Source organism: Simochromis diagramma, unplaced genomic scaffold (genome assembly GCF_900408965.1).
Source record: "Simochromis diagramma unplaced genomic scaffold, fSimDia1.1 OVJJ01000549.1, whole genome shotgun sequence".
In the NCBI taxonomy this organism is placed as follows: Eukaryota; Metazoa; Chordata; class Actinopteri; order Cichliformes; family Cichlidae; genus Simochromis; species Simochromis diagramma.
The window spans coordinates 121,008-133,092 of NW_024387379.1; the positions used below are offsets into that span (position 1 = coordinate 121,008).

At 46.0% G+C, this 12,085-nt stretch overlaps 1 long non-coding RNA gene across 1 annotated transcript in view; it reads left to right on the plus strand.

The window, feature by feature from the left end:
- The window catches only part of LOC120720113, a 36,756-nt gene extending 34,277 nt beyond the window's left edge, over nucleotides 1-2,479 (plus strand). The window contains exon 3 of the long non-coding RNA XR_005692794.1: nucleotides 2,277-2,479. This is a non-coding gene — a long non-coding RNA (uncharacterized LOC120720113). The remainder of the gene's footprint in view (nucleotides 1-2,276) is intronic.
- The last annotated feature ends 9,606 nt before the right edge of the window (nucleotides 2,480-12,085 follow it).

Genomic DNA, 12,085 nt, shown 5'->3' on the forward strand with positions numbered 1-12,085 from the left:
TCCCTGCCGGTGGCTGATTCCCTGCATTAATCTTCATGAGCTTGTCCTTGTAAAGTTAAGTGTGTGTTGACAAGATTGTTAGGTAATCATTTACAAATCTATAATATCTGCATGGACAGCGTTAACTGACGAGGTTGAAAAATTCAATACTTAAATTTAAAAGTTTACTCTTTGGCCACCACGCTTCTGCCATCTGCCATATTTTAAATTAGGCACAGTAAAGTCTGCGCTATGAATTCTGGGATATTTTGTGCCACGAATGATACACCTGACTCATCCTTCTCCTCACTCTTCAGCCACCACGCTTCTACCATCTGCCGTTTTATTAATTTTTTTGAAAAAAAACTTAGCCACAGTCAAAGCTGCGCTATGAATTTTGTTCTGAATTCTGCCGCGAATGTGCGCATTTCCGGCCACATTTGGAATTGGGACAGCCTTCATCACGTCGCTGTGGTGTAATCAGCCTTCAAGTGGGGTCTCAAAATTGTACCAAAAAACTCTGTACCTCCCTCCATCCAACCACACACTTCTTCGGGTTTGCCATCAGCCCTGCCTGCCCCAGGGAATCCGGAACTGTGACCAACCACTGCACATGCTCCACCGAGGTAGCACTATGAATGACAACATCATCCAGGTAGGAAACAGCATATGCAGTGTGAGGACGCAGCTATCGCTACAGGAGGTGCTGAAAAATGGCCGGGGCTTCAAACAAGCCAAACGGAAGTGTGACGAATTGGTACGAACCATACAGAGTGGAGGAGGCCGTTTTTGTCTTTGGACTCTGCAGACAAGGGAATCTGCCAATCAGCTGCGTTTCAAAGTGGTGCTCCATGAGAGTCATGCACACGGGCAGGGGGGAGAACACATCTGCAAAGCGCTGTTGCAATGCAGGAACATCTGCTTTATTGGAATGTGTGAGATGTTAATCACAATGCATCTTAAACACACGCTCTAAAAGCGTCATGCCCACAGCACGTTTTTGAGAAAAATCTAATATTTTTGTCCATTTCTTCATTTTTCACACCAAACTGTTTAATAAGACAAACTTTACACAGAGTTCATCAAATATAACTAACACTTTAATATTATCAGGATTTCATCATACAAACTTCAAATCAACAGGGAAACAGCTGCAGAACATGTGGATCAACATGAATTCCTTAAAAAACAACATGTGGACTTTAAGGATACAGTAAATACACTAAAGTGAAAGGAGGAGCCAAAATTTGAAGGAATTTGAATTAAGTAAAAGTAGTCACCTGTGATCTTTGAATTGGTCCTGATGTGTGCTGCTGTTTTTAACTTTCAACATTTCTTTGCTGCCACTGTGAATACGAATGTGGTCTTTGCCTAATTAAATAAAGGTTACACTGACTCACTGCTTCATCTTCTGGTACAAACTGGTATTACATGGAAGTACAGCCCAAAACCAGGTTAGCTTGAGTTTCTTTTTTCTGGACATAAAGTCACAGCAGGTGTTGTTTCAAAGCTGGTGGACAGATTTAGTTCATTTTGGAGGATTTAAGAGCAACTTCTGTGAAAATATTTGTAGTTTTGGGAGTAAACGATTTAAGAGAAGATTTTACCTCAGCAAAAGATTAAATATGAATGAAGGATTGAAATTTAACTGAGGTAACACATAAAATGAATACAACTACTAAACACTACTGTGTCCTAAGGGAACAAAGAATAAAATGCAACAGGGATAACATTTTAGAGAATTAAAATCCCTAAAAGGAAAAATAATAAACTTGATATGCATATCTATACATGCAGCTTCCTAAATGTAACATTCAGAATTATTCACTGCAGGTCCAGAAATCAGAGCTACCTCAGATCCAAGTGTGGCATCAGCTGACACTCTTTACAGGAGATTCCATCTGAACTCGGTGGAGCCTGATCTCAAGGTTTCTAAGTCTGAGCCTGAAACCAGAAGAGGATCTTTCTCTCTCTTCAGATTCATTGTGATCCAGTGATTTCAGTCCTGCATGATCAGGCTGATGTTTGCACAGAGCAGATAATGAAGTGAATGTTTTTGCACATTGGTAACAGTGAAACAGTTTATTTACAGTGTGGGATCGTTTGTGTTCGGAGTATGAACTGAGATTCCTGAAGCTCTTGTCACACTGGTCACAGCTGAAGTTCACTTCCATGTGTGTACGTTCATGTTTGTTACGATGACGTGATTGTGAGAAGCTTTTGTCACAGTGTCTGCACTTGTATGGTGTCTCTCCTGTGTGGATTCCCTTATTCTTTCTCATTGAGCTCACGTCCAGTGGTGAAGGATGACCCACAGTGGTCACAGATGTGCTTTTTGACCCCACTGTGGAAGAGGTCTTGTATTTTTAATGTACTCGGTGTGTGGAAGCCTCTCCCACATTCTTTGCAGTAGTTCATTTTGTCTCCAGTGTGGCTACGCTGATGTGGTTTTAGGTCCCGTTGATGATTGGAGGTTTTTCCACAAAGATCACAGAGAAACTCTTTCCCACCACCACAGTGACGACAGGGTTGAGAAATGGATCCATGTGCTTTTCTCCACTTCTAAACAAAGACATTGTATGTCAGGGACTTCCTTCAACGTTTTTATCCTGAACGTCGCCTGAAACAAAGAGCATCGCTGCCAATGTCCAAATATATTTTACTGTTTACATTACAACACTCAGCTTACTGAGTGAAAATGAGTCTTCATTTTTCCAAACAGTTCATTCAGTATAACTCCATAAGTTTACTGATCAGACTTGTTCCAAACAATCAGGTTACAATTACAAGATAAAACTAAATACATCCTCACAGTAACTGCACTTGTAGGGTTACTTTCTGGTGTGGATCTGTTGGTGTTTCTTCAGCTGATGTGGAGCTTTAAAAGTCTTCTCACACAGGTCACATTTATAAGGTCTCTCCTCAGTGTGGCTAAACATGTGTCGTCGTAACTGTGCATCTGTTGCAAACAGTTTCCCACACTGATCACAGCAGGAAACATCATTTCCAGTGTGAATCCGAAGGTGAATATTTCGGTACCGTTTGTTGCTGAAACTTTTTCCACACAACTCACAGCTGTAAGGTTTAACTCCACTGTGAATGATTTGGTGTCTTTTTAAGTCTCCAGCCTGGGTAAAAGACTTTCCACACAAGTCACAGCTGTAAGGTTTAAATCCACTGTGGATGAGTTGGTGAGTTTTTAAGTGTCCAGCCAGGGTAAAAGACTTTCCACACAAGTCACAGCTGTAAGGTTTAACTCCACTGTGGATGATTTGGTGTCTTTTTAAGTCTCCAGCCTGGGTAAAAGACTTTCCACACAACTCACAACTGTAAGGTTTAACTCCACTGTGGATGAGTTGGTGACTTTTTAAGTGTCCAGCCAGGGTAAAAGACTTTCCACACAACTCACAGCTGTAAGGTTTAACTCCACTGTGGATGAGTTGGTGAGTTTTTAAGTTTCCAGCCTGGGTAAAACACTTTCCACAAAACTCACAGCTGTAAGGTTTAACTCCACTGTGGATGAGTTGGTGAGTTTTTAAGCTTACAGCCTGGTTAAAATCCTTCCCACACTCATCACAGCTGTAGGTTTTCTCTCCCTTTCTTCTGTGAGGTTTGTCGGCCTCCTGAGAGCGCTGACTTCTTGCTCCATGTTGGTCCTGCAGTGACAGAGATACAAACTCAGGCAGTGAGTGAAATGCAGTTGTGGAACAAACTGAAACTCCCTCCATTGGTGGAATCAGACATGTCAAAAAAACACATTGTTGGTGTGTTACCACCACCTTCTGGTGACAGTATCACATTACAATGATGTGCTACAATGAGAGTTGTACAAAATGACATTATTGAAGAAATATTGATCATCAAAGACACTCTTTTACTTCAGAAAATAATTTGAGTTCAACTGATGATATTGTTGATTCAATGTGTTTAGAGAAAATATGATCTTTGTATTTTCTTGTAACTTCTGTGGTTTTTGGTTGTGATTGTAGATTCTGTATATATGGAGGAGCCCAGGATGGAAAAGATAAAGCTGCTGTTAACAGGTTTTTAAAAACCGACCAGCTGTACACACAGTTTCAATAACAGTGTAACTGTGATGTTTTTCTCACCTTTTGTGTTGACGACATTCTTTCCTCTGTAGTGGCTGATCTGAGTCCAAATGGCTGAAATTATTCCTCTGCTGCACCACCAGACCCTTCTCCTCCTGTTACTCAGCTGGGACACAAAAAGTATATATTTGTATTTTATCCCTGACAAAAAGAAGCAGAGCAAATAAACATGACTAAACTCCTCAGTGACAACAATACCTATGAAGCTTCAAGGTGAAACCCCAGAAGCAACTACAAAAAGAAAGTCATCAGTTGCCTACAAGAACGTGAAAGGGAAAACCCCCTGACCCCCCTGCAGATCACTACCTTTACCCAGGGGATGCTACACCCTGTATATATGGACTTCCATAGATCCACAAAGATGGATTTCAAGCACCTCATTACCATCCTAGGGGATGGTAATGGTTGAAATGTAATGAGGTTTTTAAAAAACATTTCGAAACTCACTTTGTTAATGTGGAATTCTAAAATTATTTTACAAATGGAGAATTTATTTATTTATCAAAATTCATCAAAATTATTATTTTGATTTAGTCATGAAAGTGGCCACTTTCATGAGTAAATCATATAAGTTTTTACTATTTCTTTTCCATATGGGTTGTATCTGCTTGACGCACGAGGGGGCTTCATAAATAATACCCTGATGCTATAAAAACAACTGCTTGTGTATTATTGGGCGGAGATCGATGCTGAGTGTGTGACAGTGTTCATCTCCCCACGCGTGTGATCATTAAAATCATCGTTTGACCCAACCCTCCTGGACAAGTGTTGTGATTTTGAATCCCTCCTGTATTCCTCCTCAATATTTGAACCCTTAACAGTGTCCACGTGTGTGACGTGGACACTGGATCCATGGATTTTGGATTATCTTCTGTAAATAACCCTGAATGCCTTTCCTTGCACCTTATTTTGGCACTCATTGCTGTCTTCTACTACCAACTTCCTGTTCGGGTGTAGAAACTTTTATTTTGATGGGACGATTACCTGTAAAACTGTTTTTGGCGCAGTTTTCAGCAGCAGTCGCGGGAGTTTTGAAATGTGATGGCTTAACGGAGCCTATGGAGATTTCTTTTGTCATTAGCAGCCGCCTTGATAGAGGCACAAGGTATGGTTATGATATAAACCAGCGGTCTCCAACCTTTTTTGCGCCACGGACCGGTTTATGCCCAACAATATTTTCACGGACCGGCCTTTAAGGTGTCGTGGATAAATACAACAAAATAAAACTAGCACCGGTACCGAAAAAAAGATTTATTCATAACACATGTGAAAAGACCCAGGAAAACAGAGTTAACGATAAAAACGATTACAAAATAACACTGGAAACCGATAAAAACCCTGAAAACCAAACATTTCACACCTGAGCCTCAACTTTCGCGGCCCGGTACCAAACGACTCAGGGACCGGTACCGGTCCGAGGCCCGGGGGTTGGGGACCGCAGATATAAATGAGGACACGTTTAGATGTTTTTGTGACAGTCGCTACATTTGTTAAATGTTACGTTGAAACGAACTTCATGTTATAAGGTTTACGATTGTAACAGTGTGGATTATTTTTGCTTACACGCTGTTTCTATGTATACATCCCCAGCTCTTACGGTGAGATTGATGGTTTACTGCCATTAAACCTTCAAAATGTCATCAGTAAAGTGTCATCCTTCATTCGGGGGGGTTCGCTACATCTTCTCTGCTCAAGGGGAGGAGGTGGAGAATAAATCTATTCGGGTCCAGCTATGTCGGATTATTGCTGCCAACCTGTTTTTTGTGGAGCGCTTATCGGAGCATCACAAAGACTTTTTTTGGCTACAACTGGAGGAGTTTCCCATTCACCGCCAAAGCAGCAAGCCCCTCAGCATGCAGACTGAATCACTCCAGCCCCTGTGTGACGCAGCTCTCCCTACACCAGCTACAGGAATTAAAGTTGGCGTGTTGAGCCTCCCGCCTGTCTCCAGGTCCATGTCGACGCAGCAGCAGACAAGTGCTGCATTTTCCTTCACACAACCAGTGGCTGCTTCTAGCACCACATTCACCTCAGCCATGGCAGTGCCAGCTTCCACAACCGTGGCTTCCAGGAGGAGGCGGCGTCCATGTCATCACCGCGGCTTACAGCAGCATGAGGTGGGTGACTGTATTCCGTGTGGTTTTTCTAAGGAGGAAACTAAAATCAACACAGATTTGCCAGTTCATGGGCCCGGTTATGAAGAGACTGTTCATGTTCATGAAAGGACTAAGACCGACAAGTTACTACCCAAGTCTTCCACAGAACATCTTATCCTTTTGCACAATTATCTAGCATCTCTGTGTATTGATCATGCCACGACCCATGCTTCTAAGAAGTCAGGCTTCAAGACTGTTTTCACTGGAGATGCTAGCCGTGAGGCTCAGCAAAGCCCCTGTGGGACTGAGACCCAGGCCAGGTTGGATCCAGAGGCTGATTTGGAGGACTAACTTTGCTCTGGACCTCCCGAAGAGCCTGTTTCTGCTTCCATGGGGGTCACTGGGCAGTTTGTGTAGCCTCTTCTAGTGTCTGCTGGGGGTTCAGGCGAACCACCCCAGCACTCCACAGCTCCCGCTCCGCCATCAGTTCCTGCTGAGTGCTCTGAAGAGCCCGCCCTGCCGTCTGTGGTTGCCATGCCGTCACCTGCCATGCCTCAGCGAGAGGTCTCCGCACCTGCTCGCCCTGCCACGCCAGCTGGATGTTCAGCCGAGCCCGTCCAGCATCCTGCCATGACAGCTAGAGGTTCAGCTGAGCCCGTCCAGCATCCTGCCACGACAGCTAGAGGTTCAGCTGAGCCCGTCCAGCATCCTGCAGCTTCCACGTCTGGTTCTGTCTTGTTACTGATCAAAACCCTAGAGAAGTGAGCTTCTCCACATTACAATGGGCACTGGAGAACATCACCTATGTGGGACACGATTAGATAGTAAGTCCTAAGTTCCTTGTCTAAAAGGATTCAGCAAGGTAATCCATTCTAAATTCTTCTTGATGCATGCTCAATCATCCAGGTAAGTAAATCTCAAAAAGTTGATTCTGTTCATCTGGACGTAGCATTTTCAGTGGGAGAAACGTTTCGTCACTCATCCAAGTGACTTCTTCAGTCTCAGCTGACTGCAGGTTTCCCCAATCTTATAAACAGTAACTAGAACCACTGAAGGAACAATGGGCTGGGAGGTCAGTTCCTTCATCATAATTATGTAAATTCTCATGACCACTGATCAAAGACCACTGATCAATGGCCATGAGTACCATTCACAGAGAGTTGGGGAATGGCTGCAATCACAGCATTGTAAGATGGCGAAAGATGTCCCCTTAGGCCCCCTCCTCGATTCAGAGATGGTCTTTCCCTTCTCATGTAAATGGCCTCCTTGACACCACGCTCAAACTGGCGTTCCTCCCTGTCCAGGATGTGTACATCCTCATCAGTGAAAGAGTGTCCACTGGCCTGTAGGTGTTGTGGAGGCAGATTTTTCTTCTCATGTATTAATCACATATTTAATCATATGATGGGGCGATTGTGGCTCAAGAGTTGGGAGTTCGCCTTGTAATTGGAAGGTTGCCGGTTCGAGCCCCGGCTTGGACAGTTTCGGTCGTTGGGTCCTTGGGCAAGACACTTCACCCGTTGCCTACTGGTGGTGGTCAGAGGGCCCAGTGGTGCCAGTGTCCGGCAGCCTCGCCTCTGTCAGTGCGCCCCAGGGTGGCTGTAGCTACAATGTAGCTTGTCATCACCAGTGTGTGAATGTGTGCGTGAATGGGTGGATGACTGGATGTGTAAAGCGCTTTGGGGTCCTTAGGGACTAGTAAAGTGCTATACAAATACAGGCCATTTACCATATCACATTAGTTATAGTAATATCACTTTCTCACTTTACTATAGTCAGAGCACTCTTGTCACCAGTTTGCATGCATGTAAATGGTAAATGGCCTGCATTTGTATAGCACTTTTCTAGTCCATAGGACCCCAAAGCGCTTTACACTACATTCAGTCATTCACCCATTCACACACACGGAGGCTGCCGGAGACAGGCGTCACCGGGCCCTCTGACCACCACCAGTAGGCAAACACGGGGTTAGTATCTTTGGCATGCAGCCAGGATGCAGCCTTGGATCGAACCACCGACCTTCTGATTAGTGGCTGACCTGCTCTGCCCCCTGAGCTACAGCCACCTCATGTGGAATGTTAACACAGTGAGGCCATTGTAATGGGAGACATTGAACACACAGTGGGACTCCTTATCAGGGATGTAAATCCTTAGGTGACGATCAAGCAGAACATGTAAGAATTTGTGAAATGTTCTGTGTCTCTGTATATAAGATGTAAGGGCGGCGGCCACAATTCAGAAATGATCTTAGTGTTTCACTGGGATGCTCTCTCCAAATTGCAATGTGTTTATTAAACCCACTTCCAATCAAGCTCACTGGGTATGTTGCAGGTTATTGGTGAATTTTCCACAACAATTTGGCGTTGTCGGCAGGTTTCCTCCAGTGAGTTTCGCTGAATCACGGGCACACGGTGACTGGCCATCCTGAGGTAAAATTGCCTCAGTCCCACCGTTCCTTTGTTTTCAAAAAAAAGGGGGGAGGAACCACGAGGTGTGCTTCGGACATCCTCTCCTGTCCTCTCTGAAAGATGATATCTCCACGATTATCAGGTGAGTACTGACAAGTGTGCTTGGAGAGGATTTCGACTCCCTCAAGTACAAACTAAGAGAAGTTAAGACAGAGATTGCTAACAACACAGCAGCAGTCCGCTCAGAAATTAACAACGTCAAGTCCGCTATTTGCGACCTGAAAGAGGGTTTATCATCATGGTCAGACAAGAGACTGCTGCAGGATTACAGACTGAGCTGCCTTGCTTAAAAGAAAAGAATGGAGATATGGAGTCAAGAATGCGGAGGTGCAATATTCGTATTGTGGGTGTTGCGGAGGATGCCGGTTCCAGTTCGACCAGCTCAGTTTCTACTCTATTGAAAGATGTTCTGCAACTGGATGAAGAAATCCTGGTGGACCGCTCACATAGAGACCTTGCTCCCAGAAGATCTAACGGGAAACCTCAAGTTATCGTCGCCAAACTCCATTACTACCAAGACTGCGTCAATGTGCTACGGCAGGCCCGGGAGCGGGGTCAGTTGCAACAGAGGGGGAACCCTGTGGCCATCTTCCCCGATTACACCGGGAGCATTGCCAAAGCTTGCTCCGCTTTTAACGACATGAGGAATCTGCTTCGAGGAAGTCAAGATGTCCGCTACGGAATAATGTTTCCAGAGAGACTGCGTATATCTTTTAGGGGCGAGAGTAAGGAGTTTCTGGATCCAAAGAAGGCAATGGTATACGTGAAAAATGTCATCTTACCAAGTGAAACTGCCGGGTGAAGTTCCCCTCCTGACTGACTTGTTTCTAGCCAGTCGCCGATGATGAGGCTTCGCAAGACACAGGGTTTGGTGGACAGTGTAATTACTTCGTTAATACCACATCATGTTAAGGCTGGATGAATGGCGTTTGCACTACTTAAGGTGTTTATTAAGGTGCTATGTTATTTCATTCTGAGTGATAGCCAGGTGGCTGCCAGTTTTGTTTCTTGTTTTTTTCTTGGTCCTAGTGTTTCCCCAATACCAGCATTCCAATGTGTGGTCTTGTTCAGATGGGGATTCAGGGTCACCGGGTTCTACATGGTGACAGGGTTTGGGACACTGCCAAAATTTTTTCTATTTTCTTTCTTTCTTCTTTTTTTCTCCTTTTGGAGTCTGGGGGTGCATATTCATGCATAATGTTGTTCTCTGATTAGATAACTCTATGGCTGCTTTCAACAAACAGGCGAAGCGTACTGGTTATTCAGCCAACTTTGTTAGACTGGGACGTTAAGTCTATGAATCACCCTGTTAAGCGCAAAAAGGTGCTTACACACCTCAAAAATCTCAAGGCTGACATATCTTTTCTGCAGGAGACTCACCTTTGTATAGCAGACCAACATAGACTGAAGAATGGTTGGGTTGGCGAAACATTCCATTCCAACTTTAACTCGCACACAAGAGGATTGGATATCCTTATTGGTAAAAGCGTCCCTTTTACTGTATCGAGCATTTTATCTGATCCCATGGGCCGTTATATTATTGTTACTGGCCAACTTTATGGACTCAGACTAATTTTAGCCAGGATTTATGCTCTCAACTGGGATGATGAAAACTTCTTTGTCAATTTACTCTCAAAAACTGCAGATATGATAACACACAATCTCATCTTAGCTGTGCTTTCTAGCCTAGACCGATGATCTAATAAGGATACTCCTAAATCAAAACCCGCAGAAATTATTACATGCTTTCTCCAATCCCACGGCGTTGTTGCCTTTTGGCGTTTTCATAACCTTTCATCAAGGGCATACTCCTACTACTCTCCTGTCCACAAAACATTCTCTTGGATAGATTTTTTTTTTTTATTGATAAACGTGTTCTTCCACCTCCTCCTTGAATCGCTACCTTATCGTGGTGGAGGGGTTTGTGTGTCCCAGGGATCCCAGGGGCTATGTTGTCTGGGGGCTTTTGCCCCCTGGTAGGGTCTCCCATGGCAAATTGGTCCTGGGTGAGGGACCAGACAAAGAGTGATTCAGAAGACCCTTATGAAAAGGATATCGAGGGAACAGTTTACCCTGCCCGGGATAGGGTTACCGGGGCCACGCCCCTGGAGCCAGGCCCGGGGAGGGTGCCCGAGGGCGAGCGTCTGGTGGCCGGGCCTTAGTCCATGGGGCCTGGCCGGGCACAGCCCGAAGAGGAGACATGGGCCCATCCTCCCGCAGGCCCACCACCCGCAGGAGGCGCCATAGGGGTCGGGTGCATTGTGTGCCGCGTGGCGGCCAGGAGCGGAGGCCCTGGCGGACTGACCCCCGGCTGCCAAGACTGGCAATAGGGACATGGAATGTCACCTCTCTGGTGGGGAAGGAGCCTGAGTTAGTGCGTGAGGTTGAGAGGTACTGGCTAGATATAGTCGGGATCACCTCTACGCATGGCTTGGGCTCTGGAACCAGTCTCCTGGAGAGGGGCTGGACTCTGTCTCAGTCTGGAGTTGCCCCTGGTGAGAGGCGGCGGGCTGGGGTGGGTATTCTAATATCCCCTCGGCTTGCTGCCGGTACGTTTGGGTTTTTCCCGGTGGACGAGAGGGTTTGTTCCCTGCGCCTTAGGGTCGGGGAACAGGTCCTGACTGTCATCTGCGCTTATGCGCCGAGTGGCAGTTCAGAGTACCCAGCCTTCTTAGAGTCCCTGGGTGGGGTGCTGGAAGGTGCTCCACCTGGAGACTCTGACTCTGGAGGGGCGTGATTGGGAGGAACGGCCTCCCTTATCTGAACCCGAGCGGTGCTTTGTTATTGGACTTCTGTGCTAATCACAGTTTGGCCATAACGAACACCCTGTTCGAACATAAGAGCTTCCATAAGTGCACGTGGCACCAGGATGCTCTAGGCCGTAGGTCGATGATCGATTTTGTAATCGTATCACCAGACCTGCGACCATATGTTCTGGACACTCGGGTAAAGAGAGGGGCTGAGCTGTCAACTGATCACCACCTGGTGGTGAGTTGGATCAAGTGGCGGGGGAGGACGCTGGACAGACCTGGTGCACCTAAACGCGTAGTGAGGGTGTGCTGGGAACGTCTAGCAGAGGCCCCAGTCCGTGAGATCTTCAACGCACACCTCCGGCAGAGCTTCAACAGCATTCCGAGGGAGACTGGGGACATTGAGTCCGAATGGACCATGTTCAGCGTCTCCATTGCCGAAGCTGCTGCATTGAGCTGCGGCCGCAAGGTGGTTGGTGCCTGCCGTGGTGGTAATCCCCGAACCAAATGGTGGACACCAGAGGTGAAGGGAGCCACCAGGCTGAAGAAGGAGTCTTATCGGGCTTGGTTAGCCTGTGGGACTCCAGAGGCAGCCGACGGGTATCGACAGGCCAAGCGGAATGCGGCTCGGGCAGTGGCTGAAGCAAACACTCAGGTGTGGGAGGAGTTCGGAGAGGCCATGG